The 13,240-nt window shown below is 38.4% G+C and overlaps 1 pseudogene; it reads left to right on the forward strand.

The window, feature by feature from the left end:
- Positions 1–10,405: 10,405 nt before the first annotated feature.
- On the forward strand, positions 10,406–10,505 carry LOC138988376 (U6 spliceosomal RNA; annotated as a pseudogene).
- The last annotated feature ends 2,735 nt before the right edge of the window (positions 10,506–13,240 follow it).

Here is a 13,240-nt window from a genome sequence, read left to right on the forward strand (position 1 = left end):
AAAGCTTGATTGCATTTAATCATAACTTATAAGTTTCCTAGCTTTTTCAAAATAACAAAGTCCACAAATTGAGTACCATTTAAAGAAAAGATACTGTTGACAATAAGCAAAGTTCAAGAAGACATTCTTTGCCTCAAAAGTATGTTACAGACTAGAATAGAGATAAAATATGTGTGTGTATATATATACACATATACACATATAATCTCAGCACAAGTCACTTAGGGATATTTTCTGTAAGAGAGTTATGGACTATAGAGGAAGAGAAACTCTCCAAGAGATCAAGGAAGAACTACATGTAGGAGTTAATATTTGAACTGGTATCTCAAGAATAAACAGAATTAAAGCAAATGGAATGATGGTGAGTAAAACCTTAACAGGCAGGAAAATGTAAGGCATTTATCTAAAACATAAGGTACATATAAGGGAACATATGGAGAAGGCAATGGCACCCCACTCCAGTACTCTTGCCTGGAAAATCCCATGGATGGAGGAACCTGGTAGGCTGCAGTCCATGGGATCGCTAGGAGTCGGATACAACTGAGCGACTTCACTTTGACTTTTCACTTTCATGCATTGGAGAAGGAAATGGCAACCTACTCCAGTGTTCTTGCCTGGAGAATCCCAGGAACGGGGGAGCCTGGTGGGCTGCCGTCTATGGGGTCACACAGAGTCAGACATGACTGAAGCGACTTAGCAGCAGCAGCAGTAGCAGCAAGGGAACATAAACAAAATCTAGAAAGGTAGGATAAGACCAGATCCATTATAGTTTCCCTCCCAATTTTGTACTCTCTTCTCATGGTAACAATCAATATCCCAATGTGTAGGTTATTTAAGCAGTTTGTGGTAAAGGGAATGGATTTTAAAACTAGACCAACATGGATTGAAATTTTAGCCTTGCCTCTTATTTGATATGGGTTCTTAGCTAAATCACTTAAACATTCTGTGCCTCATTGGGCATTTGATGTTTTAATTCATGCACATAAAATAGTTAGCACAATGCCTGATACATAATAATTACTCCAAACATTATTTTCTCCTTGTGGGTTTTTACATCTTGTCAGTTATGTCACCTCCAAAGTAAAGAACTAAAAATTTCAGGTGTACCTTAGTCTTCAATATCTTTACTCTGGAGTTATAGAAATCCCAAGTGGAAACGGAAGAAAATTAGAGAATATATCTCCATCTCTCTAGCAAGAGATATTGTAACAATTCCTTAAGTAAAAGTAATGTAAAATGCTTTAGATCTTAGATATGGAATCATTTGATATTAGAGGTCCTAACTACAATAAAGTATTAAGTGCCAAAGCTGATTACAATTTTTTAATCTGTAAAATGGGAAGAAAACTTACTTCTAAAGGTTGATGAAGGGATAAGATTACATATGTACATTTCTACATCATTCAACACAGGTTCTTTAGCACATAGTAAACATTCAATAAACAATAGGTATGATCATGATGGGGCTTCCCTGGTGGCTCAGATGGTAAAAGTGAAGTGAAGTCGTTCAGTTGTATATGACTGCTTGCAACCCCATGGACTGGAGCCTACCAGCCTCCCCCATCCATGGGATTTTCCACGCAAGAATACTGAATGAGTTGTCGTTTCCTTCTCCACAGATGGTAAAGAATCTGCCTAAAATGCAAGAGATCTGGATTCAATCCCTGGGTTAGGAAGATCCCTGGAAAAGGAAATGGCTACCCACTCCAGTATTCTTGCCTGGAGAATTCCATGGACAGAGGAGCTTGGTGGGCTACAGTCCATGGGGTTGCAAAGAGTGACTAAGCACGTGCTTGCACACACACAGACACACACACACACACACACATGATCATGATAATGATGACTGTTGTTCAGTCACTAAGTCGTGTCCAACTCTTTGCAATTCCATGAAATGCAGCACAGCAGTAGGGGGAACTTGGGAAGTTTCTTAAAGTTCTTTGCTGCCTTGCTGCTGAAACCATTCTTGACAAGATCATGAGCAATCTCAGCAGATCTAGTGGTTGAGTCTTGTTGCTCATCTCACTGAACTTTTTGGCAACATTTGATACAGTTGGTTGTTCTTTCCCTTACACACTTCCTTAGGTTCAATGACATCACTTTCTTTTTCTCTTTTACCTACATTGATTCCTGCTGATTGATTTCAAAGCCATAGCTTTCAATGTAATAATATACAGGCAAGAGCCCTGGCCTCTTCCTGAGCTACAGATTTGCCTCAGACACTGTATCCAATTTACCATCCTGTTTCCTAGGGCTGATGTACCAAATCACTGCAAACTTAGTGGCTTAAAATAAAAGGAATTAAATATCTCATTGGTCTGGAGGCCAGAAGTCTGAAATCAAGGTGTTGGGAGGGTTGCCTGTCCCCCAAATGCCATAGGAAAAAAAATCTGTACTGTCTCTTACAAGCATTCCTGAGCTTATGGCTGTATAACTCTACTTTCTGCTGCCAATTTCACATGGCCTTCTCCAGTTCTTTCCTGTGTCTGTGGCTTCTCCTCTTTTGTATAAGGATACTTGTCATTGGATTTAAGGCATACCAAATAATTCAGAATGATCCTATATAGAGATCCTTAATTCCATCCAGAAATATCTTGTTTCTAAATAAAGTGATGTTCACAGGTTTTAGAGGTTAGGATGTAGATGTATCTTCCTAGGGGCCACCATTCAATCCCTTACTGGAGAAGGAAATGGCAACCCATTCTTGCTGGGAAAATCCCATGGACAGAGAGTCTGGTGGGCATATGTTCACAAAGAGTCAGACACTACTGAGTGACTGAAAACATTCAACCCACTACACAGCTTCTCTGTGGACTCTGCTTTCAAATATGTCCCCAGTTCAACCATTTTATACTATCTCCACAGCTTCTAGCCCAGTTGAAGCCACCATCATCTCCTGTTTAGATTCTACACACCAACTTAAATTGTCTCCATTCTTCTGCTTCTCCACAGTCTATTTTTTTCTGCACAGCAACCAAAGTGGTCTTTTAAAATATAAATAAAGTAACATCTTTCATCTTCAAACTTCTCCAATACTTTCTCTTCATTCTAAAAACAAATCCAAAGTCCTCACCAAGGGCCTCTGAGACCTTGGAGGGCCTGCCCAGCCCCACCATTCCATACTCATCTCCTACCACCAGCCTCCCTGATTGCTCTGCTTCAGCCACGGAGTTTCCTGGCTCTTCCTTAACTAAACCAAGTGTTTCCCCCTGGATTCAAGGATATCCTTCCTCCAGATGTCCATCAGGTTCTCTCCCTTAGTTATTTCAGGTTGCTGATCAAAGAGCATTTCTTTCTTTCTTTTTTACATTACATTCTCAGGACTTAAAACTGGAAGTCTGTATCTTGTGATCAACTTCACCCCTTTCGCCCAACCCCCTACCCACTCTTACTACCTTTGTCACCATCAATCTGTTCCCTCTATCTGATGTCAATGGTTCTCTTTTATTATATATATGTGAGGTCATACAGTATTTATCTTAGCATAATGCCCTCAAATGCCATACATGTTGTCATAAATGACAGGATTTTCTTCCTTTTTATGGCTGAATAATATTCCAGTGTGTTTGTGTATATTTGTGTGTGTGTGCAACATTTTCTTTATCTACTCATTCACTGATGGATACCTAGCTTGTTTCCATGTTTGGGCTGCTCTGAATAATGTTGCAATGAACACAAGGGTGTAGATATCTTCTTGAAATAGTGATTTTGTTCCCTTTGAATAAATACCCAGAATTAGAATTGTTGGATCAAAATGGTAGTTCTATTTTTAATTTTTTGAGGAATCTCCATACTGCCTTTCATAGTGGCTGAACCATTTTACATTTCTACCAATAACACATAAGTATTCCCTCTTCTCCAAATCCTCATAACACTTATTATTTCTTATCTTTTTGATAATGGCTATGCAAATAGATATGAGATGAGATCTCATTATGCTTTGGTTTGCATTTCCCTTATGCTTAGTGATATCGAGCACTTTTCATGTACCTGTTGGGCATCTGTATGTCTTGGAAAAATGTCTATTCACATCTTCTGCCCATTTTAAAGTCAAATTGTTTCTGTTTATGTGGCTGTTAAGCTATATGAGTTCTTGATATCCTTTGGATCTTAGCCTTTTGTCAGATATATGATTTGCAAATATCTTTTCCCCATTCCATTTCATTTCATCAATGGTTTCCTTTGTTGTGTGGAAGCTTTTTAGTTTGATATAGTCCTGCTCCTTTATTTTACATCTATTGTCTTTGCTTTTGTGTCAAATCCATGAAATCATTCCCAACACTGATGTCAAGGATAGCATGTCTTAACAAGACTCTCTCAGAACACTCTTCTGAATAGTCTTGTCTGGGCACTTTCTATCACTTTATCCTGCTTTATTATTTTTTTATGTAGTACTACTTACTAATGGTGCTGTATATGCCCTTTCCCACTCTTTGTTCATTTACTTCTCAAGGGCTGGAACTTCATCTTATACACCTGTTTCTCTTGTACCTAACAGCAGTCCTTTGAAAGGTCATAGAAACTTCAAAATCATTTGTTGAAGGAATGAATGACAGGATAGTTCCCATAAAAGGCCAAAGAATCAAGAGACTTTGGGGTGGTGATGAAGGCATATCAATCTAGGACATACTTCCTTTCTTCTCTTTATGTGTCTATAAAATTAATCTTGAACTTGCAAAACAGATAAATAGGCAAAGTTTTCCCTCATTTCTCCTTCTCATTTTTTGGAAACAAGACAGTGTATCTTAAACATTTAGTTTTGATTTGAACAAGGAGAGTAAAATGAAAGCTCGAGGTAATTATCTAATTCAAAATACAGGAGATTTGTAATTTCAACTATCTGAATATTCAGAATGTTTCAGGAGGGTTAAAATATTTCAACAGCAGCTTGGTATACATCATAAATACTACCTTGAGAAAGAATATTCATTAATTAACATCCTTTTGCAACTGTGTCTCTTTCCTTTGTCTTTTACCAGTTCCTTTCACCCAGGATTCAGTCATTGCAAAACAGGATATCCTTCTTGTTTAAAAGAATTTACATTGTATTTCCATTACAATGGACTTTCCATTTCCATTACATTCCATTGCATTGTATTTCCATTCCCACTAAAAGCTACTATCCCAAGGTTACATAATGAGTCACCTAGGAACTGAATCAACACATGAATGCAGGCAGTCTAGTGTTTAATCTGGACACAAACCCTGACAATTAACAAAGTCTTATTTTTAATTTTCCCTGCTTATGGTAATTAGTTTGTAACAGGGCTACAGGTATTTTTACTGTAGCCAAATGGTAATTTTCTCTTTCCTCGTAGTGATATTTCGATGGTGGTTCTCTGCTAGATAGATAAAAAGAAGTCCTGAGCCAGGATGAGGATGGCAAATTGGAGGATGTGGACTCCTACCTCCCAACCCCCCACAGAGCAGCGGGTCTCAGGAGAAAGAGTACAGCCATCCGAATTCAGTTCAAACTGTAGGGGTTTTTCTGATGATAAGTAATTTTTAAAATTTTACATACTTTTTTTTACATAATTCTCAAAGTTAGGATTCAAAGATATGCACCTATAATGGGCCTCAAAATACTCAAACCCTGGGGTGCACCTTTACTCTCTGTGGGAGGAGTGTTTCCATGGAGACATCTGAGTAGCACTGGAAGAAATCACTGTGTTCCAGAAGCTTTGGTCCAGATTATAATTTGTACCTGAACCAAGTTTCCATTTCAGTGGTTATCCCATTTGAATTAGCATTTACAATAAGATATAAAATGCCTACCTAGTTTATACAACTGAAAAGCAATTAAAATCAGAAGATGCAATCTTCCAACAAGAAGTATTTCAGACATCTTAGAGCTTGTAGATATATCCAGAAGTTCTTAAACAGAGCTTTTTAAGAATCCTAGCCTTTAACACTTTGGAAAAGTGTTGAAATTTAACATTGGACTCTGGTATTTTCTTCTATGTAAAGAAAGTATTTAGCCAGAGGAAAATACTTGGAATTTTAAATATTTTTTCCTATCATTTTTATAAACTTTGGTCATTTTATAATTTCTTCTTTTACTATTGTTTTGTGACTAATTGAATGGGTACACTAAATACTTTCAGTGGTTGTGATTTACTATATAACCTAATTAAAAATCTATTATCCATTAGTTTGATGGAATTAAATAGATCCATATTCCTCAAAATAATACTGATTTACAAAACTTCTGAAGTCTGAACAAGTTTGGGAACAGTTTATCAAGACCAATCACCTTGTTTTTGATTAAATAAACATAAATTTTATGACTTATGTTAGAAATAATATAAAACCATATGTTAGAAATAAGGTCACAGAAAAAAAAGATAAGACTATAACCTGAATGTTCCACATCATAGTAATCTTCCTTTCATTGAAGTTGATATTTTTGTAGACTACAGAGATCCTTATTTCTTATGCTAACTGTCAAACTCATAGAAGATTTTAACCTTTTGTGCAGAGAAAAATCGAAAACATATATACACAGCTACATTTGCCTTAAGAAATAGCTGTGTTTTCTCTGGAGTGTTTGTAGGTAAAAACATAAACATAATTTTTTATGTACCTGTAAGACCTGTAAGTCCACTACTAAAAATTAAAATAAAGGAAATATAAATATTCGTGGCCACAAAAAGAAAAGAACATTCACAAGTATCCAGAGGTGCCATGAAATTTGGCTAAAAGAATAATCAATGCAGCCAAGGAATAAAGAAAGTAAAAATAAAATAAGCTGTATATTGTCACTCTGCTTATTTAATTTATATGCAGAGTACATCATGAGAAACGCTGGGCTGGAAGAAACACAAGCTGGAATCAAGATTGCCGGGAGAAATATCCATAACCTCAGATATGCAGATGAGACCAGCCTTATGGCAGAAAGTGAAGAGGAACTAAAAACCCTCTTGATGAAAGTGAAGGAGGAGAGTGAAAAAGTTGGCTTAAAGCCCAACATACAGAAAATGAAGATCATGGCATCCGGTCCCATCACTTCATGGGAAATAGATGGGGAAACAGTGGAAACAGTATCAGACTTTATTTTTTTGGGCTCCAAAATCACTGCAGATGGTGACTGCAGCCATGAAATTAAAAGACGCTTACTCCTTGGAAGGAAAGTTATGACCAACCTAGATAGCATATTCAAAAGCAGAGACATTACTTTGCCAACCAAGGTCCTTCTAGTCAAGGCTGTGCTTTTTCCAGTAGTCATGTATGGATGTGAGAGTTGGACTGTGAAGAAAGCTGAGTGCCGAAGAATTGATGCTTTTTTAAAATTTAAATTTATTTATTTTAATTGGAGGCTAATTACTTTACAATATTGTATTGGTTTTGCCATTCATCAACATGAATCCACTACAGGTGTACACGTGTTCCCCATCCTGAACCCCCCTCCCACCTCCCTCCCCATACCATCCCTCTGGGTCATCCCAGTGCACCAGCCCCAAGCAAGACTCTTGAGAGTCCCTTGGACTGCAAGGAGATCCAACCTGTCCATCCTAAGGGAGAGCAGTCCTGGGTGTTCTTTGGAAGGAATGATGCTAAAGCTGAAACTCCAGTACTTTGGCCACTTCATGCGAAGAGTTGACTCATTGGAAAAGACTCTGATGCTGGGAGGGATTGGGGGCAGGAGGAGAAGGGGACGACAGAGGATGAGATGGCTGGATGGCATCACTGACTTAATGGACGTGAGTGTGAGTGAACTCCAGGAGTTGGTGATGGACAGGGAGGCCTGGTGTGCTGCAATTTATGGGGTCCCAAAGAGTCAGACACGACTGAATGACTGAACTGTACTGAACTGAAGGAGCAAAAGGACACAGAATTTTTAGTTTTCCAAATTAGACAAATTAATCTCTGATTCTCAGAGGTGAAGGATGTTTACACAGTATTTTAGAGTATTTAACAAAGATTGGGATCAGAGATGAATTAAAGCCTACCCTCATCTAGGTCACACTTGGGAACTTTCTTCCAATAGTAGATATGGTGTTTGCCTGTGGTCAACCCTAGTAGTGGTGGTGGTTTAGTCACTAAGTCATGTCTGATTCTTGAGGCTCCATGGACAGTAGCCCTTCAGGCTCCCCTGTCCTTGGGATTTCCCAGGCAAGAATACTGGAGTGGGTTACAATTTCCTTCTCCAGGGGATCTTCCTGACCCAGGGACCAAACCCATGGTCTCCTGCAGGCAGCTTCCTGCATTGCAGGCAGATTCTTTACCAACTGAGCCACCAGGGAAGCCTGGTCAACCCTATGACTAGGTCCTAAGAGTCAGATCCCCTGGCTTTAGTGGAGAACTAACAATGGAGCACTGTTAGTTTTGCAGGTGTAGGCAATTTAGCTCCTATGGCCCAGCCCTGGGATTTCTTTAGAAGGAATGATGCTAAAGCTCAAACTCCAGTACTTTGGCCACCTCATGCGAAGAGTTGACTCATTGCAAAAGACTCTGATGCTGGGAGGGATTGGGGCAGGAGGAAAATGGGATGACAGAGGATGAGATGGCTGGATGGCATCACTGACTTGATGGACGTGAGTCTGAGCGAACTCCAGGAGTTGGTGATGGACAGGGAGGCCTGGCGTGCTGTGATTCATGGGGTCGCAGAGTCAGACACGACTGAGCGACTGAACTGAACTGAACTGACTGAAGGCTTGTATTTCTACAACAGGGAAAACTATGCTTTTAAGACATCTCTTCCAGCTCTATAATCTAGAAAGATATCAGAAGAAACTCTTCTTGTCTCTCTTTCCAAAAGAAACTTTATTAACTTCTGGCTCAAGACAACAAAATCTGTTATTAAATTCAGATAATCAGTCAATGTTTAAGATGAGTGAGTATATTCATTCTGTTAATGAAAAAGATATTCCCAAAGATAATTTATTGATCAGGAATTTAATTACTTTAGTACTACTAGATTTTACTACTTCCTAGGAGTTCAGAAAAGTTGCATTAAATACTAATTAAATTAATATCAAGTGGGAAATAAGATATGAATTGGCAATCATGGGATGGAAAGATGGATTACATTATGTAAAGGATTGTCTGAATTATCTGCAATAACAACTGACATTTATTCAGTGTCTATAATGTGTCAAAAGTTTCACATACATTTTCTTTGCTTCAAGCCAGAAAGTATGTATTGTTTTCTTTTTTAGCTGAAAAAAACAAGTTTCATAACCTAGCTCAAGCCCAGGTCTGTGTGGTCCCAAAGCTCTTTCTACCTCATCACTCACTCTCCCTGCTCAGGGGGAAGTGGTAAAAGGGCTGGAAAAAGAGGATAGAAAGAGCTATTGTGGGGAAAAAAAGCTCCAAATTTCAAAACCCAGGAGAAACAGACACTTTTACTTCCTGAACCTCCTGAGAATTGATATCTAACAGTAAAAATGTGGTTCAATGACCATTGCTGGCCCCACCAAAGGGTCTACCTGCTTACAGATGCCCAGCATAGACCAAACAGAATTAGAAACTAAAGGCATAAAAGGGAAACAAAGATCAATATTTGAATGAATGATATCAAAATCTTCTCTATTCTAGAGAAGTAGAGGAAATCATAAAAAATGGCCATGCTTTTTTTTTTTAAGTTAAGAAATACAGAAGTAAAAGATAAAATTTGGAAATCATAACTTTGCCTAGTTCAAAGTTGTGAACCATCACTTGGGAGTGGCTACTAAAAGCTATACAGGGATTTAACCACTCAGGCCTGTTGGTTTTGCAACTTTGCTTAAATGACCTATTGATTTTTTTAGTTGAACTATTGTTTAAATTTTTTTGATAAATGAATTTCATTCTTAAAAACTGGCTAATTACGATTTCACTATATTCCCAATGTACTTGTAGATGTAGAGGATATTAAAAAAGTGATCAGAAATTAAATATAGTTCTTTCTTTTGCTCAGTGGGAAGAATTTTACTTCTATGATTATACAATCTTTGCTTTTCTCACTTAGGGGACTCAGCTCTGATAAAATTTTGATTAATAGTTCAGTAGTTTGAGAATCCAAAGACAATACCAAAATGAAGTCTATTGAAAGCCCACTCCTTGTATTATTGTTGGGATAATTAATTTCAGTCATGACTAAAGGCCAAAAGGGAACAGCTGGTACACTAATTCAGTTTTGTACACTGTGGTTGGGAACTTATTTCTTTATAATTCGTTGGTATGCATTGCTTAAAGATGTGATTTTAAAAAAGTCAGAGTAAAAACATCTTTAAAGCAATTTCGCATTCCTCCATTTAGTTTCTTTTTGAACTAAAAACAGCAATAATTATCTAGTCCTACTTCTCTTTCCATTTGATCTGAGATGTTTACAATGTGTTCCATAAAAGAAAGAAGTGTTAAAGTTAATAAACTTAGAAAGTTTTCAATACTTTTGCCTTTCAAAAGAAAAAAAAAATTCCAAAGCTCGTTTTAGCAGCACATATACTAAAACCAGAATGATACAGAGATTAGCATGGCTCCTGTGCGAAAATGACACCTAAATTCATGAAGTGTTCCACATTTTCAGACATAGAGAACAGACTTATGGACATGGCAGGGACATGAGGCGGGTAGGAGAGGGTAAGATGTATGAAGAGAATAACATGGAAGCTTATATTACCATATGTAAAATAGATAACCAATGGGAATTTTCTCTATTACTCAAGAACTCAAACAGGGGTGGGATGGAGAGGGAGATGGGAAGGAGGTTCAAGGCGGAGGGAACATGTGTATACCTGAGGCTGATTCATGTTGATATCTGTTGCTAATAAGTCACTTCAGTCGTGTCTGACTCTGTGCGACCCCATAAACAGCAGCCCACCAGGCTCCCCCGTCGCTTGAATTCTCCAGGCAAGAACACTGGAGTGGGTTGCCATTTCCTTCTCCAATGAATGAAAGTGAAAAGTGAAAGTGAAGTCACTCAGTCATGTCCGACTCTTTGCGACCACATGAATCGTAGCATGCCAGGCCTCCCTGTCCATCACCAACTCCCAGAGTCCACCCAAACCCATGTCCATTGAGTTGGTGATACCATCCAACCATCTCATCCTCTGTCATCCCCTTCTCTTCCTGCCCTCAATCATGCCCAGCATCAGGGTCTTTTCAAATGAGTCAGCTCTTTGAATCAGGTGGCCAAAGTATTGGAGTTTCAGCTTCAACATCAGTCCTTCCAATGAAAACCCAGGACTGATCTCCTTTAGGATGGACTGGTTGGATCTCCTTGCAGTCCAAGGGACTCTCAAGAGTCTTCTCCAATACCACAGTTCAAAAGCATCAATTCTTCGGCTCTCAGCTTTCTTTATAGTTCAACTCTCAATACATGACTACTGGAAAAACCATAGCCTTGACTAGACGGACCTTTGTTGGCAAAGTAATGTCTCTGCTTTTTAATATGCTGTCTGTCTAGGTTGGTCATAACTTTCTTCCAAGTAGCAAGCGTCTTTTAATTTCATGGCTGCTATCACCATCTGCAGTGATTTTGGAGCCCAGAAAAATAAAGTCAGCCACTGTTTCCCCATACCATGAAGTGATGGGACCAGATGCCATGATTTTCGTTTTCTGAATGTTGAGCTTTAAGCCAACTTTTTCACTCTCCTCTTTCACTTTCATCAAGAGGCTCTTTAGTTTTTCTTCACTTTCTGCATATCTGAGGTTATTGATGTTTCTCCTGGCAATCTTAATTCCAGCTTGTGCTTCTTCCAGCCCAGCGTTTCTCATGATGTACTCTGCATGTAAGTTAAATAAGCAGGGTGACAATATACAGCCTTGACATATTCCTTTTCCTATTTGGAACCAGTCTGTTGTTCCATGTCCAGTTCTAACTGTTGCTTCCTGACCTGGATACAGATTTCTCAGGAGGCAGGTCAGGTCGTCTGGTATTCCCATCCCTTTCAGAATTTTCTACAGTTTATTGTGATCCACACAGTCAACAGCTTTGGCATAGTCAATAAAGCAGAAGTAGATGTTTTTCTGGAACTCTCTTGCTTTTTCCATGATCCAGCAGATGTTGGCAATTTGATCTCTGGTTCTCAGCCTTTTCTAAAACCAGCTTGAACATTTGGAAGTTCATGGTTCACGTATTGCTGAAACCTGGCTTGTAGAATTTTAAGCATTACTTTACTAGCGTGTGAGATGAGCGCAATTGTGCGGTAGTTTGAGCATTCTTTGGCATTGCCTTTCTTTGGTATTGGAATGAAAACTGACCTTTTCCAGTCCTGTGGCCACTGCTGAGTTTTCCAAATTTGCTGGCATATTGAGTGAAGCACTTTCACAGCATTATCTTTCAGGATTTGAAATAGCTCAACTGGAATTCCATCACCTCCACTAGCTTTGTTCGTAGTGATGCTTTCTAAGGCCCACTTGACTTCACATTCTAGGATGTCTGGCTCTAGGTGAGTGATCACCCCATCGTGATTATCTGGGTCATGAAGATCTTTTTTGTACAGTTTTCTGTGTATTCTTGCCACCTCTTCTTAATATCTTCTGCTTCTGTTAGGTCCCTACCATTGCTGTCCTTTATCGAGCCCATCTTTGCATGAAATGTTCCCTTGGTGTCTCTAATTTTCTTGAAGAGATCTCTAGTCCCATTCCTTTGTTTTCCTGTATTTCTTTGCATTGATCACTGAGGAAGGCTTTCTTATCTCTCCTTGCTATTCTTTGGAACTCTGCATTCAAATGGTAAAGTAAAATGGGATAAAACTGTTAGACAAGCATTTGGATGGCTGTGTAGATAGAGAATGAAAAAATTATTGTTGGGGGCTGATAACTCAACATCTGAGACTGGAAAGAAATTGAGATCATATGCAGTCCCTTTCATTGGCCATGCAAGTGGGGAGACTCTGACTTATCTAGTCCTAACCCATTGTCTTTATAGTCATAAACCAGGCAATCCTGTTTAAATCATTGTATCATAACCTGCATATTGATTTTCCTCTTGTTCCTCTCTCTAATCAATCAGGGTTTGTTAAACTTCGGTATTCACAAGAATTTCCATGTAAGTTTATATATATAAAACAATGTTTACAGGCACACTTGTTTGATTGTGCTTTGCTTTATTATATTTTGCATGTGTTTTATTGCAAATTGAGTTTTGGCAACTTTTCATTGAATAATCCTATTGGCACCGATTTCCAAACAAATGTTTTTAATGAAGATATGTACATTACTTTTAAGACATAATGCTATTGCACATTTAAGAGACTACACTATAGTGTAAACATAGCTTTTATTTGCACTGGGAAACCAAAAAATTCATGTGACT

The sequence above is a fragment of the Bos mutus genome, chromosome 6, assembly GCF_027580195.1.
Source record: "Bos mutus isolate GX-2022 chromosome 6, NWIPB_WYAK_1.1, whole genome shotgun sequence".
In the NCBI taxonomy this organism is placed as follows: Eukaryota; Metazoa; Chordata; class Mammalia; order Artiodactyla; family Bovidae; genus Bos; species Bos mutus.